Genomic DNA, 25912 nt, shown 5'->3' with positions numbered 1-25912 from the left:
GTGACTCTTAAGCCTAATTTTATTAGGCTTAGCCTATCCTTTGCAGGAATAAGTTCCTTGGGGTGAACCCCAAGATAGAGGGCTTAGCCTATTGATTTGGTTGTCCCTACTGCATGAGAATATCCAGAAATTCTCCAAATGGGGAAGTTGACTACTTCATCCTTTCTCTCCAGTCCTCCAAGGGGACTTTGCAAATGCTTCTTTATCCACTGCCCTAATTACTCTGGGATATAATGAGGCATCACACCAACCTAGACAAATGAACAAAATCTCACACTCTATTCAAGATTCTGTGTACATATGGTATTCAACTAAACTGACTATACAAGTTAAATTAGGAAATTTACTACGTAAAATATAAATGTTTGTGCATAGGATTTTAATACACATTGCAAAAATGTCAGAGGTAAAGCTTTAACTTACTTTAATGTTACATGTCTTTTTGGCAAAGCCTTTTTATCAAATTCATGCATTCCGTTAACTTGCTGTCAGAAAAGAGCTGACTCTTTTTTAATTCAAAATGTTCAAATGTAATCCCAAACAATCATCTCACATCTGAAGTCTAATTATCTGATAAATAATAAGCTGTGGGGATTTGTCAAGAGTTTTCCCTGTAGATAAAATAAGACATAGTCCCTTTCCATTTGCTATAAAGCTCTCTTGACTTTGTCTCATGCGGACAATTCCTCAGAAATTTTCCACAAGAAAATAAAAACATGTTTTGGAAATGTTTTTATTTTCTTGTGGTGCCCTGGAGGTTTAACACCCATGAGGAATGTTATCAGTGTAATATTTTGGAAGGTAGGAGGTATGCCTTTCCTTTGTGAAGTGGAAAAAAGGACATTATGAAGTAGAGTAGATGTTTCTTTAGACAGATTAATCTTGAGCAAAAATATTTTAGAAAATGTACATATGGAAGTTAAGAATATGGAAATTCATAGGGAAGACAGATTAAACTGAGAGGGCACGTCACGGGGACAGAGCTTTAGGTACACTCATTCAACACTTATTTTTTGCAGTTGGTTCTGGGGCAGAGAATACAAAGCTGAATGAGTCATGGCTCGAGCCCTGAAGGCGCCCACAGCCAGCAGACATTCCACGGATCTAAGGGGCTAAGGGCATTAGGCGGTCCTGACCCCTTCTGAGATATGTCGAAATTTTTCATGTACTTGTATATGCATTTTTCATCAGATTTTCCAAAGAGTTCAATACTCAAAAATGGTTTAAAATTCACTGGCCTAAACTAAGTCATTTCACTGTACTTTGATGTAAAAGTAGAGATTTTAGCTCTCAAAGCTTGTTTCTCAATTTTTTGATAGCGTTGAAATCTCAGCTATTCATTTTTCCCGTACAGGAGTTCAGGATATTCCCAGGGACAATAGGTAATAGGACAAATGATTGCTAGCAATAAAAACAAGAACTTAATTGATTGCTCTATTATGGCATTAAGAATTCATTTTTGAAATTGAAGGCTAATCAATTTGGGAAATGATTTTATTTGCAGCCATTGGGAAAACACAACAAGATTCTGAGTATGTGTGTTTCCATATAAGCATGATAGAAGAAACAGTATAGATATGAGCAGCTTGAGGTTAAGAAGATGCTCTCTGTGCCCTCAAGACCCCAGAATGTTGTTTGGCATACAAGGCATGCACAGTCGGTATTTATGGAAAGAATGACTATATGAACAAATATATTTAAAAATCTCCAAAGATTCCATATCCTCATTGCTAAGGCAAATGCCATGCAATGCATTGGCTTAAACAGTAGGAATTTATTGGCTCGCAGTTTCTAAGTCTAGGAGATGTCTAAAACAAGGTGTCATTAAAGCAGTGCTTTCTTCTTGAAGACTGGTGCTCTGAGACTGACTATTGGTGATCTGGGCCCTTGGCTCTTTTGTCACGTGGCGATACACACAGCAGCCTCTCCTGGCTGCTCCCTTCACTTCTGGGTTCATTGCCTTTCAGCCTCTGGTTGTTCCCCCTGGTTCTTTTCTCTCTGTGTGACCTTCCCTAGAAGTCCTCCAGTAATAGGATTACTCCACCCTGATCCAGCTGGGCCACCCCTTAACTGAAGTCACCTCCTCAAAAGGTCCTATGTATAGGAGTGCAGACCCACAGGAATGGATTCAGTTTAAGCAGATGTATTTCAGGGGTGCATAGTTTCAAACTACCACATGCACCAAACCAAATTTTTGGTTTAAATTGCATAATTAAAAGGAAATTTAATTAAGCATTTCAATGTCAGTTAAGCATGCTTTTATACTCTTTAGATGAGAAGATGAAGTTTTTAGGAATAGGGATTTCAAAACAGTGGCATACGTAGCTAAAGAAAACCTAGTTAGGCTTTTTAAGAAAGTTGATGTTAATTAGGAAGCACAAAATATTTTAGGAAAATGGAGAATAAATCACTGTGGAGTTAAGCCTTTTAAAATTTGAAGGTGCAGAATTAGTTTTAATTCACTTGGAGGGTGTGATATAAGACCCCAATATACTTTGAGGTTTCTAATATCAGGTATAACCTGGGTAATCTCCTCACAGACAAATGGAAGAAACTTAATCCAAGGGTTACTGCCTCTAATTTTTAAAAGGAAATTATTAGAAATAATAGCAGGGAGAGCAATTCTTTGTTTATATATTTTTAAATTTTTTGAGCCTTGAGAAAAAGTAACGTGGGCCTGGAAAAGTTTATAATGATTTCTCTTTAGAGTTTTATATGGCTCGTGTCTTAGTTTGGGTTCCTAAAGCCTTCATGTCTGTTCTGCTGTCTGACCGTGGTTTTTTTTTTTTTTTTTCTCTCCATACTCAGTGGAGATTATCAGGATTTGCTTCAGGGTTTGTCAGTCATAGATAGCCATTCAACCTAACATCAGCAATTATACAAGGAAATTAGAAGGATAATGCTAAAATTAGAACTAGAGTTAGTGAGATAGAGAATAAATACCCCCAAATTCATACCTGTACAGAGTTTGTGAGTGGAGAGGATATTACACAGTGGTGAAGAATACAGGTTTGGCTTTAAAGAAATTTGTGTTCAGTGGTCTTAGTAAGTGCTTCTGCATGGTAGCTGTATAATCTTAGTCAATTACGTAACCTCTCATCTGTTAATTCAGAACAAATTACCTACCTATAAAGACTGTTGAGAGGTATAAATGAGATGATGTAGCTTCTTCCAATAGAAGCTACTCGGCATATATCTGGAATGGCTTATCAGGAGGACCCTCTTGCTGCAACCCATTTTGTTTTTGGATAAAACCGATTTTTAAATGTGTAAATGGGCTCATCACATTTAGGGAATTTTAGAGGGGGTGTTTACATATCCCCCCAAACAAACAAACAAAGCAGATAATCAGAACACTAAAGCCACTTCTGGCCCTGTGGGCTATAAAATTAGGATACCAACTGAGACTAGAAGACCAAGTCTTGCATTCACTATGTAAATGTATGTCCCATATTAAGCCCTGAGAAGGCCTCATGTGGGTCCAAGTCAGTAGCAGCCCCTGACAACAGGAACAAACACAAATTTCTTCTGGTGGAAAGCTCTCAGAATCACGTATATTAAATTTAAAAAAATTTAAGCCCACAAAAACTCAAGATGAACACAAGTCATCAATAGTGAGAGTTCTCACAGACGAAAGGCAAACAAACAAAATGAATAGATTTTAACGTTTGAGAACTTATTGGAATCACTATATCCAGTGTGGTAGCTTGAAGCTCTTTGTACCCCATAAAAAAAGTTCTTAAATCTTGCGGTTTGGGGCTTGCCTAGCCTGACCGCACTGGGGTCTCGTCCTCGGATGTGTTTCGGCCGGAGAGCGGCGTCAGCCGAGACCACGGGGCTCGAAGGTCTGGAGGGCACGCGAGCACAATAAACCGAGACTAAAGAATAATAGCAGTAATTTATTGTATAGGGCTCGCGGGACCTAGCTGGCTGGCAAGGCTTACAGGCTAAGACCCCGACAGGAGGAAACACAAAGAATATATAGGGTTGGTGAGGGGGAGTTAATTAGAGGTGAAGAAACTTTGATGGGCAGCTGGTATGGTGTCGTATAGGATGTGGATTGGCTAGGAGGTGTGTTGAATATTATAATGGGTGGTGAGGTGAGGAGTGTACATGGTCTAATGAAGAAGAAGTGAAAAGGTGGTGCGATATATGCTCAGGAGTTGCTAGGCAGGGGGTTAGAATAGCAAGGCTTGCAAGAACGAGAGATGTCTGGATATGTCAGGGCATGTTAAGGCAGATAAGAGGCAACAGTTACAAATATATGCAGCAAATCTAATTCCCTTCTGTGGGCCTGAACCCATTGTAAGTAGAACCTTTTGATGAAGTTACTTCAGTTAAGGTGTGACCCATCTCAGTCAGGATGGATCATAACCCTATTATTGTAGTCCTTTATAAACAATGAAATTTAGAGAGAGAAAGTCACAGACAGAGCAGCCAGAAGCTGAGAATCAGTGGAACCTGGAAAAGAAGGGAGACACAAGGAGATGCCACTGTGTGGCTTAACGTGTGACAAACAAAGGATTAAAGATCACCAAGAGCCACCCCAGAATGTTTTTGGGGAGAAAACAGTCAGTTGCCTTGATGATGCCTTGATTTGGACATTAGAGAAAACATGAATAAAAATGAGTTTACAATAATAGAATATCAAAATTAACTAGATTTTAAAAAGAACCAAATAGAACTTTTAGGGATGAAAAATATAATCATTGAAACAGTCAGATTTCAGGTTGGACATAAGTAAAAGAGAGAATTAGTGAACTGGAATATAGAGTAAATACCTTTCCAGATCTGTGGATATACAAGGCACAAAGGCAAGGCAAAGAAACACAGAGGATAGAATGAGAAGTAGAAAATATCTTCAGAAGCAAATAGCAAATGGTTTTTCAATAGCAAGGTGTGCTGGTTTGAAAGGATGTATGTCCCCTAGAAAAGCCATGTTTTAATCAAAATCCCATTTTGTAAAGGTAGAATAATTCCTATCCAATACTGTATGTTTGAATCTTTAATCTTATCATCTCCCTGGAGGTGTGATTTAATCAAGAGTGGTTGTTAAGCTGGATTAGGTGATGACATGTCTCCACCCATTTGGGTGGGTCTTGATAAGTTTCTGGAGTCCTATAAAAGAGGAAACATTTTGGAGAATGAAGAAAAGTCAGAGAGAGCAGAGAATGCTGCAGCACCACAAAGCAGAGAGTCTGCTAGCCAGCACTTTGAATATGAAGCAGGAAAATGCCTCCCAGGGAGCTTCATGAAACAGGGAGCCAGGAGAGAAAGCTAGCAGATGATGCCATGCTCACCATGTGCCCTTCCAGCTGAGAGAGAAACTGTGACTGTGTTCTCCATGTGCCTTCTCACTTGAGAGAGAAACCCTGAACTTCCTCTACCTTCTTGAACCAAGGTATCTTTCCCTGGATACCTTTGATTGGACATTTCTAGAGACTTGTTTTAATTGGGACATTTTCTCAGCCTTAGAACTGTAAACTAGCAACTTATTAAATTCCCCTTCTTAAAAGCCATTCTGTTTCTGGTATATTGCATTCTGGCAGCTAGCAAACTAGAACACAAGGGCAATATAAAAATTTTTTCTTAAAAACAGACATCGAGAGTAAATACCAGTAGACCATCACTGAAAGAAATACTAAGAAATATATTTCAGGAAAAAAGATTGTTACTCTAGAAGGAAAGTCTTGGATGCAAAGAAATTGGTAACCATATAAATATATCTACATAGACATCTGTGTAAAACAATAATGATGATGCATTATATATATAATTTGTAGTGTCAAGGTACAACTAATTTACTGAAAAATAATATTACCTAAGTTGAGAGGAAGAAATTGGAGTTGAAGTTGCAGATTTATAGCACGTTTCACTTATTTATTGTTCTTTAACAAATCACACCAGTGGCTTAAAAAACAACAGCAATCATTTTAGTATCTCTCACAGTTTCTGTGGTGAGGAGTTCAGAGAGGGCTTGGCTGGGTAGAACTGGCCCATGATCTCTTTCATCGCTGTAATTGGTTGGTGGCTGGAGTGGAAATGGCAAAAGGTAGGAGCAGTTGTGTACTGACTGGGCATCTCTTTCTCCAAGTAGTCTCAAGGCTCTCCATATGGTCTATCACTGTGAACTAGCATGGGCTTAGTCACACCATGGCAATATCAGGGAAGTTGGACTGTTTACATGGTAGCTGGCTTCCTCCAATGTTTCCAGAGAGAACAAGACAGGGGGGCATGGCACTTTTTTAATTTTTTATTTATTTTTTTGCATGGGCAGACACTGGAAATTGAACCCAGGTTTCCAGCATGGCAGGCGAGAACTCTGCCTGCTGAGCCATCGTGGCCTGCCCAGGGTGCACAGCATTTTAATAACCTCATAGCAGAAGTCATATAGCGTCATTGCCTTCCTACTTTATTGGTTGAAGCAGCCACAGTGGCCCAACCATGCACAGAGGGTAAAAGTCCTGCATAGATCCACCTCTTATTGGGAGGAGTGTGAAAGTCATATTGTTAGTATTAAGATAGATACTTTTGTGGCTGCTTTTGGATAATACAATCTGCACAGTCGTCTCTTAGGTCACAACTAATAGCATCCCTTCTACATTCAAAATAAACTCAGCCCCTCCCTGAAGAACCTCAATCTTATCCCATAATGGCATCAACTCAAAGGCGCAGATCTTGTCATCTAAATCAGAGCCAGCTAAATATGAGGCTACTCAAATGCAGTCCATTAGCTATAGCTCCTTGGTTATCATTCTTTTCTTTCTAGACATGTGAACTACAATGTTACCTTATCTTTCCTACCCCACACCTAGCATACAAATGTGGGACAGGCATAGGATAACTGCTGAAGTCATTCTGATTGAAAAGGAGGCAGACAATAATATCTGATCCATAGCAATACTAAAATCCAACCAGGCATGTATTTCCAGTTCCTTAATTAGGACTCAGTTTTGCTTTCAGAATGGTTCTCCATGGCTTTTGGTTCAACCCTTTGGGCAGGGGGTTCTGCCCTCTGAGTCATCCTTCCTTTTTCATAAAAATATGGCCCATGTTTGCTGGTGAGTAATTTTCTGTTTCCTGTCTATAGAATGGAGGTTCAAAGACCACATTTAGTTTTTTACTGCTTCTGTCCCTTTTAGACCAAACTGGTGGTATTCCCACCAGAGCTATTATCTTTAAAACCTTGTGAATTCTCTGTGAATCGTATTGGGGTTCACTTAGACAAACAAAGGCCACAAACACAAATCTCTTCAAGAAAAACCCTTCCCTACCTTGAGCTCCCCATGAGGCTGTTGTGGGACAATGTCCTTAAGATTCCAAGGACTCCTTTTGTTTGATGGAGAGGATCTGCAAAGCATGCCCTTAAGATTCTTAGAAGACATTTTGTCACTCTGAAAGGTTTGGTGAGGCATTTCTTAAGACTTTTCTGACGATTTAACAAAGCATCTTAAAGTTGTACTCTGGATTTGATTTTTGAATTGGGGTCTTAATTAAGTTGAGAATTGTTCACCATATGGAAAGTCTTGTAAGGAGAAACAGTTTTATTTTCAATCTCAACAAATGCTGGCTCCTTCATATTTAATAGTTTGTTCTTTAGATGATCTCTTGCCTCTTGTGTAATCACATGCAGAAAGAAGCCAGGTGGCATTTACATTGTTCTCATTGTAAATTTCCTTAGCCTGATCATTGAGTTCACTGAGTATCTTTCCTGCTTACCTTTTTTTTCATGGGACAGTATTGCCAAATATCCTGCCACTATATAACAAAGGGCCCCTTTCCTCTAGATTCTAATAACACTTTCCTAACTTTCTTTAAGCCCTTACCAGAGGCCTTCTTAGGCACTTTTGGCTTCTGCTTACATTCCAATCAAGGCCTTTTTATTTTCATTTACATTTTCCTTAAAGCCCTTCCAACTTCTACCTACTTCTCAGCCTGTAAGCCAATGTCATGTGTTAGATTTTTGTTTTAGCAGCATCCTATTCCCAGTACAAAATCTAATTATTATCTAATGCTGCATACCAAATCACATTAAAACTTAGTGGTTTAAAACAACAATGATCATTCTATTACCTTTTCACACTTTCTGTGGGGCAGCAAGCTGGGAAGGCCCAGGCTGGTTGGATCTGGCCCAAAGTCGTTTAGTCAAATGATGATTGAAGCTGGAATGGCAGTAGATGGAGAAGATATGGCCTAGCCATTCATCTTTTTCTCTCTTCACATAGTCTCACTACCCCTATGAATTAGTTTCCTAGAGTTGCCATTACAAATGGCTACAAACTACATGGCTTAAAACAACAGAAATATATTTTCTCATGGTTTTGAAGGTGCAAGTCTGAAATCAAAGTATGCACAGGACCATGCTCCCTCTGAGGGCTCCAAGGAAGAATCCTTCATCTCTTCCAGAGTCTGGTAGCTCCCAGAAATCCTTGGGAGGTATCCTATGCCTCCATCTTCACGTGGTCTTGTTCTCTTTATGTCTCCATATCTTCGCGTCTTATAAGGACATTTTTATTGGATTTAGGGCCCATCCTAATCCAGTATGATCTCACCTCAAGCCTTAACTAATTATATCTGCAAAGACCCTGTTTCCAAACAAGGTCATTTTCTGAGGTTCCGAGTGGACATGAATTTGGGGGGTAGACTGTTCAACCCAGTACAGTCCACTTTATAGCCTCCTCAAATTCACATCTTCACATGCAAAATACATTCACTCCATCTCAATATCCCCCCTAAACTTTTATTCCATAATAGCATCAACCCTAACTCTAAAATCTCATCTGTATATCATCAACTCAAAAGATCCCAAATATCATCAGCTAAGACACTGGGTATGATGCATCCTAGGGCAAAATTCCTTTCCATCTGTGGATCTGTAAAACTGGAAAATAAATTTTCATCTTCCAAGATATAATGGTGGGACAGGCATAGTATAAACTTTCCCATTCAAAAGAGAGACACTGAAAAGAATAAAGAGATCAGTGGTTCCAAACGAATTCAGGGCAAATTCCATTAGATATCAAAGTCTGAGACTGACTGTCTATAGCTCGATGCTCTGTCATCTGGGCTTGTGGCAAAGACCTTACCCTCTGGACTCATGGGCCCCCCACTGTCCCCTTGCCTCTGGGCCCATGGAAGCCCAATCAACCTCTGCCTCTGAATCTACCTCTCTGGCCTCTGCCTCTGTGGAGTCATTCTTCCCCCACCCACCCCTACCACCGCTTCTTATTTCTAAAGGGTACAACATATTTGCAGCCAAGAAAATCTATTAGCTGGTTCCCGTCTGTTGGATCCCAGAGGTTTGACGTCCAGGCTCTGTCCATTTCAGTTTAAGCTGGCAGTATTTCTGCTGATATAACATTATCACAAACCTAGTCCGTAGTCACGGAGAGCCACACCATTAGACACAAGGGTTCCCCACAGAGCCTTCCTGGAGAACCCTATCTCTTTTTCTGGCTTCTGCTGAAATGTATGATTGAATCCATGTGTCACACACCCAACCTTTCCAGCAAAAGATTATTCAGTCATACCCTTGGTGTTTTCTCCAGAGCATGCTTTATCATCTTTTGCAATATGGATAATGTTTCAGTTTACTAAAGCTGCCAGAATGCAATATACCAGAAATGGTTGGCTTTTACAATGGAATTTACTAGTTTACAGATTTAGAGTCCTAAGGCCATGAAAATGACCCAATTAAGGCATCAACAAAATGATAACTTCTTTGAAGCAAGGCTGATGGTATCTGGGACCCTCTGTCATATGGGAAGGCACAAGGATCTGCTGACCCTTCTCTCCGGGTTTTGTTGCTTTCAGTTTCTGGCTCCTTCAGTTTTCTGTGGGGCTTTGTTTCTCTGGGCATTTTTGTTTCTGTGAGTCCTGTCTCCAAAACTCCTCTCATAACGGACTCCAGTAAATGACCCAACTTGAATGGGCTGGGTCACATCTCAATTGAACCTAAAGGTCCCAACCACAGTAAGTCTGCACCCCAGGGATGGATTGAAAAAGCGTAGCCTTTTTTAGGGTACATAAGAGCTCCAAACTGCCATAGAAAGACTGAGAAAATTTCCAAATGATCAAGATGTCATTCCTTTTTGCTTGAACAGGTCCTTCCTCAATATATCGCTTTCCTCTTGCTTGTTACTATAAGCAGCAAGAAAAAAGTAGGTCATGCCTTCAATGCTTTGCTAAGTTTAATATCCAAGTTCTTTGCTTACAAATTCTGCTTTCCACCCAACAATAAATACAAATCTGCCAAGTTTTCTACCTCGTTATAACAAGGATCTCTTTTCCTCCAGTTTCCAATAATGTGTCCCTCATTTCCTTCTTACACTTTACTAGAAGCGTCTTTAACATCAGATTTCTACCAACATTTTGTTGTGATGATATATGTATTCTCTAAGATGAAAGAAGCTTTCTTTACTGTGCTTCTCACTTCCCTCTAGCCCTCACCAGAATCGCATTCCAACATTCATATTTCCTCTAACAGTCTCTTCAAGGCAATCTCGTCTTTTTCTATCAGGGGCTTCATGATTCTTCCAGCCTCTACCCATTATCCAATGCCAAAGCCACGTCCACTTTTTTAAGTATTTGTTACCGCAGCATCCCACTTCCTAATCCCAAGATCTATATGAGTTTCCTAGGGTTGTGGTAACAAATAACCACAAACTGGGTGGAAAACAATAGATATTTTTTTCTTCCCAGTTTTGGAGCACTCATTTGATTTAGGGTCCTTCCAAATCCAGTATGATCTTATCTCAAGTTTTAACTACTGATATCCGCAAAGATCCTATTTCCAAATAAGGTCACATTCTGAAGTTCTGGGTAGACATAAGTTTGGAGATGATGCTCTTCAACCCACTACACTTTTCATGTGGTTTCTTCATGTGGACTAGTTTGTATTTTCTCACATCAACGCAGCCTGAGAGCAGTTGGACAGCTGTCAGGAAGCCTGGTGTTCTAGTTTGCTAGCTGCCGGAATGCAACACACCAGAGACAGATTGGCTTTTAATAAAATCAGAGACGGATTGGCTTTTAATAAAAGGGAATTTATTTTGTTAGTTCTTCAGAGGAAAGGCAGCTAACTTTCATCTGAGGTTCTTTCTTACATGGGAAGGCTCAGGATAATCTCTGCTGGCCTTCTCTCCAGGCTTCCGGATTCCAACATCTTTCCCCGGGGTGATTCCTTTCTGCATCTCCAAAGGCCTGGGCTGAGCTGCGAGTGCTGAGATGAGGCATGCCAAGCTGCTTGGGCTGTGCTACTTTTTTTGCGCTCTCTCATTTAAGCACCAGCCAATTAAGTCAAATGTCAATCATTGCAGCAGGCACGCCTCCCAGCCGACTGCAGATGTAATGAGCAACAGATGAGGTTCACGTACTATTGGCTCATGTCCTCAGCAACAGAAGTAGGTGCCTTCACCTGGCCAAGTTGACAACTGAATCTAGCTACCACACCTGGCTTGCCTTGGGGAGAGCGTCACAAGAAAACAAGGCAGATGGACGTGACATTTGAATGGCCCAGCTTTAAAGTCACAAAAGTATCACTTCCACTACACTCTAGTGGTTCCAAAGCCAAACCAGATTGAAGAGAGAGGACATAAGACCCATGCCTCAATGAGAAAAATGTCGGAGTCACATTGTAAAAAGAGTTAGCGTGATGGAAAATATTTTTGTGGCCATCTTTAGAAAATGCAGCCTGCCACAGTTCTCTATTTGTTGGGAGAGAGATTAAGGTATTAATTAACTTTAGACTTTATTCAATCAAGTATGTATGGTAAATGTTAAGAGTGGCCACTAAAATAATAGAAAAATATGGAAAGAGGAGGGAAATAAAATTTAGAAAATTAAATAGAAACACGGAAATAGAGATTTAACTAGAAATCATAAAGTTAGATTGCAGAAAAAAAGTTCAAATATTCCAATAATTTAAGACAAAATGGACAAATAAAAGCATGAAGAGAGTGGAAACAAGTCAAAAAATTTTAGTAGTCTAATGTGCCAGGCAGTCAAATGGCAAAGAATACCAGATGAGATTTCTTTTCTAATTCCGGAGATATGCTGTTTTCAAGATATACACCTAAAACATAAAGACACTGGAAATCTAAAATTGTTAAAAGATGGAAAAATATATATCAGCCCCATCCTAACATTGATAAGCTGACATAGCTTTATTAATATCAGAAAAAATAGACCTTAAGGCAAAAAGCTTTCTAAAGGTTTAAAATGGTCTCTAATCATGAAAGTTTCAACTCACCAGGAAGACTCCAGGATTTGTAGGCACCTAAAAATTGGCCTTAAAATATATAATGCAAATATTAATGAACTACTTGGAAAATTTAACAAATTCATTATTGTAAAGGGAGATTTCAATATACTCCCCTCAATTATTAATAGGTCAAGCAGACAAAAAAATTCACATACAGAAGATTAACAACTTTATTTAATAAACATATGTAGAATTCTGCAGCCAGAAATTTTAAATGTATATGTGCTGTAGTTTTTTTCCTTAAGCACAGAGAAATATTTACTAAAACAAGCCTCAGCCCAGGTCATATAACAACTTTCAGCAAATTTGAAAGATTTAACATTTAGGAAACACACTTATAATTCATGGATCAAAGAATAAATCATAATAAAAATTTGAAGCTAGTTAAAATAAATTTTCATGAAAATGGTACATTTCAAAACTTGCGGGGTTAATTAAGGTAATACTTTGTGGGAAAATTATATCTTTATATAGTCTTATGTTAGAAAAGAAGACTGTACATTAATGAGCTATGAATATAACTTAGGATGTTAAAGAATAATGTGTTTAAAAAGTTGAAGAAAAGAGTAAAAGGATATCATCAGAAAATAGTAACCTGAAAAAAATATACAAAAAATGATGGAATCCAATAAGCCAAAGAGGGCACACAAGGGTAGTTCAGTGGTAGAATTCTTGCGTGCCATGTGGGAGACCTGGGTTCTTTTCCCGGTTCATGCACTTTCCAAAGAACAAACAAATAAGCAAAACAAACAAAACCAAACAAACAAAAATTCAACAGATGGTGCTGCAATAATGTGGAAAAATAATGAAATGTGACCCCACTATGCAGCATATAAAAAAAAAACCCAAAAAGCCAAAGAACTTTGAAAGTCTAATACAATTAACAAATATTAGGCAAGGCTGTTAAAGAAAAACTATTTAAAGAAATAGACTTTTTCATTATCTTTTTAGGATCCATCCTAAAAACAAAGAAAACCCTAATGTACATATCAAATGTACACATCATATTGTGTATAATTTGCTAAATATATAAAAATACATCAATGATTTTGTAACTAATACCATAAGTTACATATGACATAAAATGGAGTATTATGCAATCATATTATGGAATCATGTTCCTGAATAGCTTTAATAACACTGTAAAATGCTCAGGTTATAATATTAAGTGAAAAAATAAAGATAGATATGTGTCTGTTTTAACTATGTAAAATAATATGCATAGAATATTTGTAAAGGAATAAATTTTAAAATTCCTAAATTCCTTCAGAATTTTATAATTAGAAAACAATCATTTATAAAGCAGGCCTTGTTATTTTAGCATCTCTCCTGATACTAATTCATTGTGAGATTAGAGCAGCTCTATGAGTTAGTGGGGCACATGAATGGAACCCAGATTTTGTGTGTGAGAGTTCGTGCCCCTCCAGATCTAAGTGAGATCAGTTTGTACCCCAAAATTTATGCACTGAATTAAGAAACTCAAAATGTTCTCCACCCCTGGCCAATAACACTTGTGCTGGTTTGAAAGGATGTATGAAAAACCCTAGAAAAGCCATGTTTTAATCTAAATCCTGTTTCATAAAGGCAGAATAATCCCTATTCAATGCCGTATGTTTGAAACTGTAATCAGATCATCTCCCTGGAGATGTGATTTAATCAAGAGTGGTTGTTAAACTGGATTAGGTGACATCATATCTCCACCCATTTGGGTGGGTCTTGATAAGTTTCTGGAGCCCTATAAAAAAGGAAACATTTTGGAGAATGAAAGAGATTCAGAGAGAGCAGAACAACATAGCCACGAGAAGCAGAGTCCATCAGCCAGCAACCTTTGGAGATGAAGAAGGAAAATGCCTCCTGGAGAGCTTCATGAAACAGGAAGCCAGGAGAAAAAGCTAGCAGATGACGCTGTGTTCACCGGGTACCCTTCCAGATGAGGGAGGAACCCTGACCGTGTTCACAATGTGCCTTTCCAAATGAGAGAGAAACCCTGACTGTGTTTGCCATGTGCCCGTCCACTTGAGAAAGAAACCCTGACTTCATCGGCCTTCTTGAACCAAGGTATCTTTCCCTGGATGCCTTAGATTGGACCTTTCTATAGATTTACTTTAATTGGGACATTCTCTCAGCCTTAGAACTATAAACTAGCAACTCATTAAATTCCTCTTTTAAAAAGCCATTCTGTTTCTGGTATATTGCATTCTGGCAGATAGCAAACTAGAACAACACTGTTCTGGGAACAGAGTGTTCCTGGAGTCAAGAACTCAGAACCTGACTCAGAATAGGTACTGCATTCATGTCATTTTGTTTCCTTTCTTTTCTTTCCTTCTGTAAAACTCTAATCTGCACATTAAATACATAGATCAAATTCATTTTTTAAAAGCATAATTAATGCATAATTACTGAATAAGTACTGGAATAGCTTAAATTCTCATGGTACTTTCAAGCAAGTTCACTGAGAGTAGGTTGTACTCCAGTGAATTAGGGTGTAGGCACAGGAGGTCACCAACTTAAGATTCTACCCAGGATTTATATTGACACATAACATATTGAGATCACTGGATCAATAATTTATACCATCTTTCCTTCACCCACCTTTCCTCAGCCCTCTCTTTTTTCTTGCTATCCTTTATTTTTATTTTATTTTTTGGTTTTTACTGATATATATTATAGTCACATGCCATGTAATCATCCACAGTGTCCAGTCAGTGGCTCACAATATCATCATATAGCTATGTATTTATCATCACAATTGACTTTTTTTCTTTTTTGTGAAAAATAACATACAAAAAAAAGATTTTCAAAGTACATCACAACAATTATTTGTAGAACAAATTTCAGAGTTTGATATGAGTTACAATGCCACATTTTAGGGTTTTTACTTCTAGTTGCTCTAAGATACTAGAGATTAAAAAGAAATAATATAATAATTCAGGAATCATACTCATTTGTTAACCCTACCTTCTCTGTAGAACTCCACCATCACCTTTGATCTTTCTCCCACTCATTAGCAGTGTTTGGGCTATGTCCATTCTCACTTTTTCACGTTGGAAGGGGCTTTTGATAATATAGGACAGGGGGATGGAACTCGTTGGTGTTCTGAAGAGGCTGGCCTCTCTGCATTTCAAGACTTATTTGGTCCAGGAACCCATCTGGAGGTTGTAGGTTTCTGGAAAGTTACCCTAGTGCATGGAACCTTCTTAGAATCAATAGCATAGGTACTCTTTAGGATTGGCAGGAAATATTTTGGTTGGGATTTGGCAAGTTATGATAGATAGCAATGTCTAATTGAAGCTTGTATAAGAGTGACCTCCAGAGTAGCCTCTCGACTCTATTTGAACTCTCTCAGCCACTGATACCTTATTTGTTACACTTCTTTTCCCCCTTTTGGTCAGGATGGCATTGTTGATCCCATGATGCCAGGGCCAGGCTCATCCCTGGGAATCATCTCCCTTGCTACCAGGGAAACTTTCACCCCTGGATGTCATGTCCCACATAGGGGGAAGGATAATGATTTCAACTGCAGAGTTGCTCAGCCCTCTTTTTGTTTGATTCAATTGTATATTTACCTTCATCAACAGAATGTCAGTGGGTTTCAATTTCACTGGAAGGAAAAATGTACAGAAAACATTGCTGTGTGATCTAAAGTAAATTATTTAACTATGCTCTGCATGTAACTTAGTAGGAAAAATACTGTCAACAGTTGGTACCAGAATTCTGTTTGATTTAAGTGTACTGTCTGGTGGTTGTGTGGAATCATTTCTGGCTCAATTCTGGACTAGGGGAAAGCCTCAAAGGGCCCAATTATTGGATATAAGGTTGAATCTGAATAACAGAAAAGGGTGGAATTGTTGAGATCAGCCAGAAGAGCGATGAGGAAGAGAGACGTGCTGGATAGATAGAGGAGCCAGTGGATGGCGAATGACCAGGAGTGAAATCTTTGGGAACGTTTGACAGGTTGGCTAGAAAGCAGTGAAGTGCCTAAGATCCACTGTTAATTATTATTGAGAAATTTATATGTCCTGAAATCATTTCCCTCTTTTCTGGGTCTTCAGATTTATAATACGACCGTCATTTTTTGTATATGATATTGTGTGTGTGCGTGTGTGCATGTGTGTGTGTGTGTGTGTGTGTAAATCATGAGAGACTCTGTGTCACATGGGAGCAACATAGTTCATGCTCCAAATGTGAGCAGTAATGGCATATAGGCAGACAAGACCTTAAAAGTGTAACCCTCCTAGGAATCTACAGAATGAAATCCTTTGAAGTCCTACATTTGTGCTGAAGGCAAGTACCTTTTGGAATGTAGTGACATCCAGTTCTTTCACAAAGACATTTTGTTACAGCCAAGGCATTTTTGCCTGAGTTTAACTGTGGGAGGTAAATATGAAACTGGCTGATGATCTTCTCAAACTCCGTATGTGCCAAGAGCTTCTTGAGGGGTCCATCCATTTCCTGTGAAATAATTCCATTTCACTGGAAATCAGATTCAGTTACTAATGAACTTTCCTAATTAGCCTTACAAAAAAGTATGACAGTAATTATTATTTGTATGTATACATGTATTTCTATAGTCTCTGTGAAAATTATTTTATTATTAAATTAATATTTGTAATTTATTTTACTAAAGAATATGAACTGTTCTAGTTTGCTAGCTGCCAGAATGTGATATACTAGAAATGGTACAGTTTTTTTTTGTCATGGGCAGGTACCGGGAATCGAACCCAGGTCTCCGGCTTGGCAGGCAAAAACTCTGCCTGCTGAGCTATGATGGCCTGCCCTGAACAGGTTTTTAAAAGGGGAATTTATTAAGTTGCAAGTTTACAGTTCTAAGGCCATGAAAATGTCCCAATTAGAGCAAGAATATAGAAACATCCAATCTAAGGCATCCAGGGAAAGATACCTTGGTTCAAGAAGGCCAATGATGTTCAGGGTTTCTCTCTCAAGTGAGAAGGCACATGGCGAACATGGTGACATCTGCTAGCTTTCTCTCCAGGCTTCTTGTTTCATGAAGCTCCCCTGGGGACGTTTTCCTTCTTTATCTCCAAAGGTCTCTGGCTGCATGGGCTCTGCCTTTGTGGCTCTGTGATGGCTCTCTCATCATTCCATCATTCTCAAGCTTTTTCCAAAATGCTTTCTCTTTTAAAGGATTCCAGTAAACTAATCAAGACTCATCTGGAATGGGTGGGATTACATATCCATCTAATAAAAATTTAATACCCTCAATTAAGTGTGTCACATCTCTGTGGACATAATCTAATCAAAATATCCCATTGAGTGGGAATTAAAAAAGAGTTGCTTCTACAAGATTGGATCAGGATTAAAATGTGGCTTTTCTAGGGTACATGATCCTTTCAAACCAACATGCGAATTTATGCATTAAACAGAATATGTGCCCAAAAATTACAAATTGGGATTATATTTAATTCTGTATTGGTTAAAACAGTCATATATGTTCTAATTGAAAAAAGGTTTGCTTTCCAACTTGAATCATGATAAGAACATGCCTATAAATTTCTCTTGCTAAATTGCTTTAATATGTTTAATAGAAGAAACATTTTCCAAAAAATCAGAGCTTTATTGTTGGATTGGATATATAAATCATGCTATGTATTTTAAACTTGTTTCCACTATTAGCTTTCTTCTGTAGATCTCTGTATGACACACACTTGCCTGTGTGTGTGCACACCTTCACATGAACACACCAGCAAAAGGAGGAAAGGCATTTTAAAAATTAGTGTCACAAAATAAATTCTTGGCAAGGCCAGAATATAAAGTGACGGAGCAGATACTATATTTGACAAATATTATTGTAAATACTTATGAAAGGAAAGGCAAAAGAAAGGAAAAAAGGAAGGAAGGAATGCCCACAAAATAAATGACCACATTTTATGGATTTTGAGATGCACAGTCTTTCCTATTTTAACATTTATGGAACTGAGCTGTCTTGTTAACAATTTAGAAGCTGAGTCATAGTTGTTGTTGCCTGAACAAGGGTGACCCTGATCACAGCTGTTCCTTTGCTGTCATTTCAGTTGCATTATGTGCATTGTTGGCACTATATATGTTGCATTTGATTGGCATTTATAGACTCTCTGAAGAGATTGAATACCTATTGTGTGCATAGAAAGGCATGGAAACAGAAATGGTGTGAAAATTTGATTATTAAGCGAATTATTATTTCAGAGAAATGACAGTTCTAGAATTTCTTGTAAAGCAAAAAGAAAGAAGAAAATACCCACAAGTGGATGAAGTTGTATTGCAAATAGGTACTAAGATATATGCAAAATGATTGTTTCCCTATCACATGCCAAAGAATGCAAGTCAAGGTAGAAGAAATTGCTCAGTTCCTTAGAATGGATGAAAGAAATGTAAAAGCAAGAAGCTCATGCAAGACCATCCACAGCATGATTGTCAGAATGCTGAGTCTTAGTGTAAATGGAGTGTTTTTTTCTTTATTATTGGTAAGTAATATAAATAGCATCTTAGATTTGATGACATAGCATTTCATTTACATAAAAAGTATTTGTTACTAGTTTCTAAGGATCATGTCTGCGAATCAGGATTCCTGATCCAGAGACAGTAGCCCTGGTGGGATGGAATCCAAAGGCGTCATTGAGAGTAACTGGAATGAGATCATCGACAGCTTTGATAACGTGAATCTCTCCCCCATGGCACTACACTTATGGTTTTGAGAAGCCTGCTGCTATCTAGCAGCAAGCTATTCTTCCTTGTATCAAGGGTTATGATGTGATCACTGAAGCCCAATCTGGGACTGGAAAAACAGCCTCTTTTGCCATATCGATTCTACAGCAGATCAAATTGGATCTAAAGGCTATCCAGGCCTTGGTCCTTTCTCCCACTCAGGAACTGGCTCAGCAGCTACAGAAGGTGGTAATGGCATTAGGAGATTACATGGATATCTCCTGCCACCTCTGCATCGGGAGCACCAACGTGTGTGCTGAGGTTCAAAAACTGCAGATGGAGGCTCCGCATACCATCATGGACACCTGAGGCCATGTGTTTGATGTCCTTAATCGGATACCTGTCTCCCAAATACATCAAAATGTTTGTACTAGACAAAGCTGATGAAATGTTGAGCTGTGGATTCAATATGACTTATTCTAAAAGCTTCACAGCAATACTCAGGTGGTTTTGTTGTCAGCTACAATGCTTTCCGATGTGTTTGAGGTCACTAAGAAGTTCATGCAGAGCCCCATTTGGATTCTCATCAAGAAGGAAGAGTTGCCATTTCTACATCAATGTGGAATGAAGGGAGTGGAAGGTAGACACACTGTGTGACTTGTAGGAAACCTTGACCATCACCCATGCAGTCATTTTCATCAACACCCAAAGGAAGGTCGACTGGCTCATTGAGAAAATGCATTCCCAAGACTTCACCATCTCTGCCATGCATAGTGACATGGACCAAAAGGAATGAGATGTGATCATGAGGGAGCTCCATTCTGGTTCTAGCAGAGTGCTGATTACCATGACCTGCTGGCCAGAAGCATTGATGTGCAGCAGATTTCTTTTATCCTCAACTATGACCTTCCCACCAACAGGGAAAACTTCATCCACAGAATTGGTCATGGTGGACATTTTGGCCATAAGGGTGTGATTATTAACATGGTGACAGAAGAAGACAAGAGGACTCTTTGAGATATTGAGAACTTCTACAACACCTCCATAGAAGAGATGCCCCTCAAAGTTGCTGACCTCATCTGAGGGGCTTTCGTGTTACCCAGGCCCCCAGGGTTCATTCTTGGGGGACCAGGGAGGAACATAAGGGGGGACGGAAGTGAACCAAGGGACAGATCTTGTCTCTTTTTTCTTTGAATAAATGTCACTTTTTGAGGCAAAAGAAGGAGAAAAGTATCTGCCAATTACTCAGAAATAAAAATGATTAGATAGGAAATGAAATAATGTATGTTTGGAGCAAGAGTGACACATGAAAGAAAACATTGAGCTTTGCTTAACAATTAGATAGAATTTACAAATGGAGAGGTGAGTAAACTAGGTATTAGCAAAATCCTAACTTCGCAGTGAAAAAAAAAAACAAATCTTATGACAGACAAGTAAAATGCCTTGCTTCAGTTACATAGTATATGGCAGAAATTGGTTTTGAAATGAGGTGTTTGGACTCTTTTTTTTTGCCTTAGGAAATGATTGAAGAGATACCATTTAGGAATGTAAAGTTGTTATTACAGCATAGCCAGGTCCCACTGAGAGGAGAACGGAAAACTCCAGGAAGTCACTAATGAATTCACCATTTAACAGGAAAGAGGAGGATTTATCGATTTAGAGATAATTGGTTGCAACTCCTGGGGAGGCAAAAAAAGAAAAGTGATTTATGACTTTGTAACACTACATTCTGACAATAACAGAAGGTATGAAAGGGCAAAAGAATACATGCTCAATAAATGTTAAGTAATACTACAGTGAGCTGCAAGATTACTACTTAAACGTGATGAACCAGCAGGAAAAAGACCACGGGCCACTACAAGTTCATATAGGGAATCTTTTTATAAAGGTGTAATTCATAAGATCTCCTATTTCCAGTTGCTTTTTGGAGTTGTCTAAAACAGAAGCATCCCATCATAAAACAGTTGCTTTTAATGGTAGCTTTTAATTTAACAGTTTCCCGTCTGGGTAAAGGTGATTACTTCTTTCCAGGTTCTCTGCTTCTATTACCATCCATTTTTTCTGCAGCCAATTCTCATAGCCAGATTATCTCCAGATATCTTTTATTGTGAGAACTTTTTCTGTAAATTCTTGAAATCACTTTCCTTCAGATGAGGTCAGTCATCACCTTCTCTTTCAGGGCACTTCCTCAGTGTGCTTTGTAGCAATACTTTTCCACTGGGCCACTTCTCCACTGGAGTTGCCCTCCAACACTTTAAAACTGACCACACAAGGTTTTGAGCCACACACTCTGCTTTGGTTTCTTTTCTCACCTGTTGGAATAGGTTCTACTCTTTATTGCTTCCATTAATAACCATTAGCTGTGCTTTACCATCTGAACAGAGAGTAGGTGGCTAGCTCTTTCATATGTTACCAGAATTGGTAGGCAATTTCATAAGATTTCTCAAATCTGTTCACTCTCCTGCCTTTAGATTACTACCACATCTTTTCCTCTCACAAGCCTCCTCATCCTCCTGCCAGGTAATAACTGAGAAAATAGAAGTGATAACAAGGAAACTTCCATGCTCCCACTGTTATATCAAGCAAACTACCTATGTCTGTGGCTTTATACTTACGAGTGTGTCCTGAATCCTAGCATCTCCTGCTTGGAGTTAATAATTTTTTCTTTTTTTCAAACAATTTACTTATTACTAATACAACTTTCCAAGTCTCACCCAGTTGCTTAAATAGCACTCAGCAGTGTCAGCTATCAATTTCAGCTTTTAAAATAAATGTGTTCCACAATTTTACTTATTCTCTCTACCTGGTACGAGATTGTCATCTTGCAATCTCCGTTCACCACTATCCTAGGAATTCCCCTCGTCTTTTACTGTATGGGATCTCTAAGATTCCTGTAACCTGCATCATCTTCTTTCTTGGAGCATTCTTTCATTTTGGTGAATGTAGTGGTGCACATTCTCCAATATCTTTCTGAGAAAAGGTGGAAGGGACATAAATCTTTAAGACCCTGCATGTCTGAAAATATCTTCATTCTACCTTTGTACTTCACTGATATTTTGGCTAGGTTTTTATTTCTAATTTGGAAATACTTTTGAAGACATTCCTCTGATGTTTTCTAGATTATAGTGTTGCTTTTGAGAAAACGGATGGCTTCCTGATTTATCCTTTGTATGTGGCTTGGATTTCTACTCCCTGCTGCCTTCTAAGCTGGTCTTTTCTTTCTCCCCTATATTTTGAAATTTCACAATGACTTGCCTTGTTATTATTCAGGAATTCAGTGGATCTTTTCAGTCTGCAAACTCATGTCCTTCTATTTTGTAAAATTTTCTTGAACTATATCCTTAACTCCAGGTTGCCAATGCAATGGTCAGTTGTCAGTTTGCATCTTGCTCAACTTATCAGCACCATTTAACATGTTCCCCCTTGAACTCATTTTCTTCACTTAGCTACCAAGTCACCATTCTCTTGTTATTTCAAAAGCCACTACTTCTTAGTAGCTTTTGATAGTTTGTTTTCATTCCTAAACCTATAAACATTGGAGTGCCCAGGGAATCTATCCTCTAGCTTTTCCTTTTATTTACTTATGCCCTATGAGCTTTCATTGTTCTCATGGCTTTTAATGCTATCTATGCGCTGATGGTTCCTGAATTTGCATCTTATCCAGGACTTATTATTTTGTCTCCAGACCCATATACCCGACCACCCACTTGAGTAATCTATCTGTATATCTAAGAGGAATGCCAAACTTAAAATTATCAGTACAGAACTCCTAATTCCACCCCCTCCCCTCACCGAAACCTCTGTATCTTGCATTCTTCCCCATCTCGGAAAATGTTGCTCAGTTCAAAAGCCTCAGAATCCTCCTTGACTTATTTCTTTCTCTTATACCTCACATTTAATCGACTGCGAAATTATGGTGGACTTGCTTTCAGGCAGTCTGGCCATTTTTCATTTCCTTCACTGCTACCACACTGATCCCAGCCACCATCCTTCTCTCTCCTGAATTACGGCCGTAGTCTTCCAGCAAGTTTCTCTGCCTCCAGCTTCACCACCTGTGTCGGTTATTAGGGTATTGTCTCTCAGCTGCAAAACCACTTTTCTATATTCTGTTTGTAATGCTGGAACAAGAACTTTACAAACCACCTTTTCCCTGTGCCAGCTGGCTCCCTGTGAGGCTTTCCAAAAGGGGGCACTAGAGAGACCCTGTGAGGCTGGAGAAGGAGGAAGGAACTTACTTCTTGTTGGCATTCTGGGAGTTTCTGTCTTTTATGAGCATCACCCTAGAGACAGTTCCTTCCTGTAACAGTAGTTGAATACAACAGGCACTTTCTTTTTTTTCCAACACCTTTAAACCAGTTAGCACACAGATAAGAGATTCTTATTCTTGTTGATGATTTAGCATTTGCAAAATCACAACCACCAGCCTCTTGGTAAAGCTGTTGCAACAGTACAAATTAGAAGATTTAGTTTATTCTTGGTCATCCCAAACCCTCATTCTTCCTTATCTTCTCATGCATTTTGTTCCCACATGGGCTGTTTTTTCTGCTTTGAATTTTTGTTTCAACTTATAACAGTTATTTTCTGTGATGCTCTTCAGTTCAAGAAAAAAAAGGTAGCTTATATGAGTTAATTTGATAAATTTCTTGCCCCTCGCCCATCCTGGAGAGAAAGTCTGGCTAGTGGTGTGTGTAGTGCTGCAGGAGCAGTTGGAAGGGCAAGTCAAGCTCTTCGGTAGGGCGCGGGTCTTTGGAAAAGCATATGCAGGATTATAATTATATCCTTAAATATTTAGATTTGGAATTTTTAAAAAAATTTCCATTATTTTCACAATCCAAATTACAGAAACTCAAGCTCAGCAGCATATTTTTGGTTGGTTAGGATTTGCAGATGATTTGTGATTCACAGGAGAGGTCACACCCACCTTCCTGAGAACAGCCAAATCTAGAAAGGAAGTGGCCCACAAAATGGAATTTGTGTTAAAAACAAGTCTGATGGTGCCTGCCCATGTTAAAAAAAAAAAAAAAAACAAGTCTGAGGAGCTCTGTTTTACCTTACCTCTCCCCCCTCCCCCATTTTGGTATCCATCCTCTCAGTTGCTAGTGATATGGGGACACAAGAGCCCTGTCCCCCAACCAGTGCCCTATAAATCAAATCTTTTTTCTTTTTTTTTTGGCATGGACAGGCTCCGGGAATCAAACCCGGGTCTCCTGCATGGCAGGCAAGAATTCTGCCACTGAGCCACCTTGGCCCACTTTCTTTTTCCTTTTTTGTATGCTGTATGGCGGCATCACATTTCAGTCTTTTTCCATGCAAGTATCCCGTTATTGAAGTACCATTTGTTGAATTTTTTGTTTGTTTGTTTTTATTGGTTTCTTTGTTTGTTTGGGAAGGGCATGGGCCGGGAATCAAACCCGGGTCTCCCGCATGACAGGTGAGAATTCTACGACTGAACTACCCTCACACCCCAATTCAAATCTCCTTAACCTCCAGGCCCTACTCTTTTCTTCTCAAGCAAATCATTTGATAAACAGGTATTTATTAAAGTATTAATGGCTGATAATGGGTTAATGTTTTATTCCTCTTGGTTTTTTATGTTTTAACTGGAGCCACCTGGAGGAAACTAAGTACTTTAGCAAAATAGAGTAATGGTTTAACTGCAGGAAATGCAAACACTTTGGCCATCATGGGGGTGCAGTGTGGGAAGGTATTTAAGGTGAAGGATTGAAAGGGAACTTCAGTGCTCTTTACATCACATCGTTTATATGACTGGTTATTCTTAGACTGACCTTGCTACCACGAGATTAATCATGGCTTTTAGGAGAACTAATAGGAAACAGACTCTGCTTTTCTGTATTGCAAAATCTCATATTGGGCAAGATTTTTAAAATATACTGCTGTCCTCTAAGGCCAGAGGTGTCTCCTTCTCAGGTTACATCTCCAACAAATTCTGTGAAACAGGCTGAGTTTCTCAGATATTTTCCAGATGATAACATGTGTCCAATATCACTAAAAAGCCCACAAGACAAGGGTTTTAAAGAACAAATTCTTATTAGACAGATAAGTTTTCTGAGTAGGAGCATTTGTTATTTCTTTAATATGAAGAACACAATTCTTTAATATTAAAAGCACAATTCTTAGTATTAAAGAAATAAATTGCAGTGGAAACTTAAAACCCTAAATTTTTAAAATGTTTTTTAAATTGTGAAATATAATCTATGTACAAAAAAGCAATACATTTTCAAGTATATTTTAACAGGTAATTAAAGACAGATTTTAAAGTTTGGTATGGGTTACAGTTCCATGATTTTTCATTTTTTCTTCTAGCTGTGCCAAGACACTAGAGACCAAAAGAAATATCAATATAATGATTCAGCAGTCACACTCATTTGTTAAATCCTGCCTCTGCTGTTACACTCCTCCTCTTTTTTTTTCTTTTGTTAAAAATAGGGTAAGATATTGGGTAATTGGAGCTGAAGGGATACAGACTGTGCAACAGGACTAATACAAAAACTCAGAAATGGACAGCACAATACTACCTAACTGTAATACAATTATGTTAAAACACTGAATGAAGCTGCATGTGAGAATGATAGAGGGAGGAGGGCTGGGGACATAAATGAAATCAGAAAGAAAGATAGATGTTAAAGATTGAAATGGTATAATCTAGGACTGCCTAGAGTGTATAATAATAGTGACTAAATGTACAAATTTTAAAAATGTTTTTGCATGAGGAAGAACAAAGGAATGTCATTATTACAGGGTGCTAAAAATAGATGGTAATTAATATTTTAAAATGTCACCTTATGTGTGAGACTAAAGCAAAAAATGTTTATTTGTTACAAAATTTATATTTTGACTAGTGCATTTCCTATTATAACTTATGTAGATAGTTTGATTGAACACCATAAGTTCTTGGAATCTCAGGTAGGACATTAGATTTTGTTGGTTTGTCTAGAGTGATGCCCCGATGATTCCCAGAGTGATCCGATCAGTGAGTGGAAAAGTATT

At 38.5% G+C, this 25912-nt stretch overlaps 1 protein-coding gene and 1 pseudogene across 1 annotated transcript in view; both read left to right on the top strand.

Moving 5' to 3' along the window:
* ST8SIA1 (ST8 alpha-N-acetyl-neuraminide alpha-2,8-sialyltransferase 1) overlaps nucleotides 1-25912 on the top strand; it is a 170247-nt gene that overhangs the window by 95923 nt on the left and 48412 nt on the right. The window lies entirely within an intron of this gene.
* LOC143691585 (eukaryotic initiation factor 4A-I pseudogene) lies at nucleotides 4309-24068 on the top strand (annotated as a pseudogene).

This window comes from Tamandua tetradactyla, chromosome 7 (genome assembly GCF_023851605.1).
Source record: "Tamandua tetradactyla isolate mTamTet1 chromosome 7, mTamTet1.pri, whole genome shotgun sequence".
Lineage (NCBI taxonomy): Eukaryota > Metazoa > Chordata > Mammalia > Pilosa > Myrmecophagidae > Tamandua > Tamandua tetradactyla.
The sequence above is the reverse complement of the archived record's forward strand: the minus strand, read 5'-3'. Positions and strand labels throughout refer to the sequence as shown.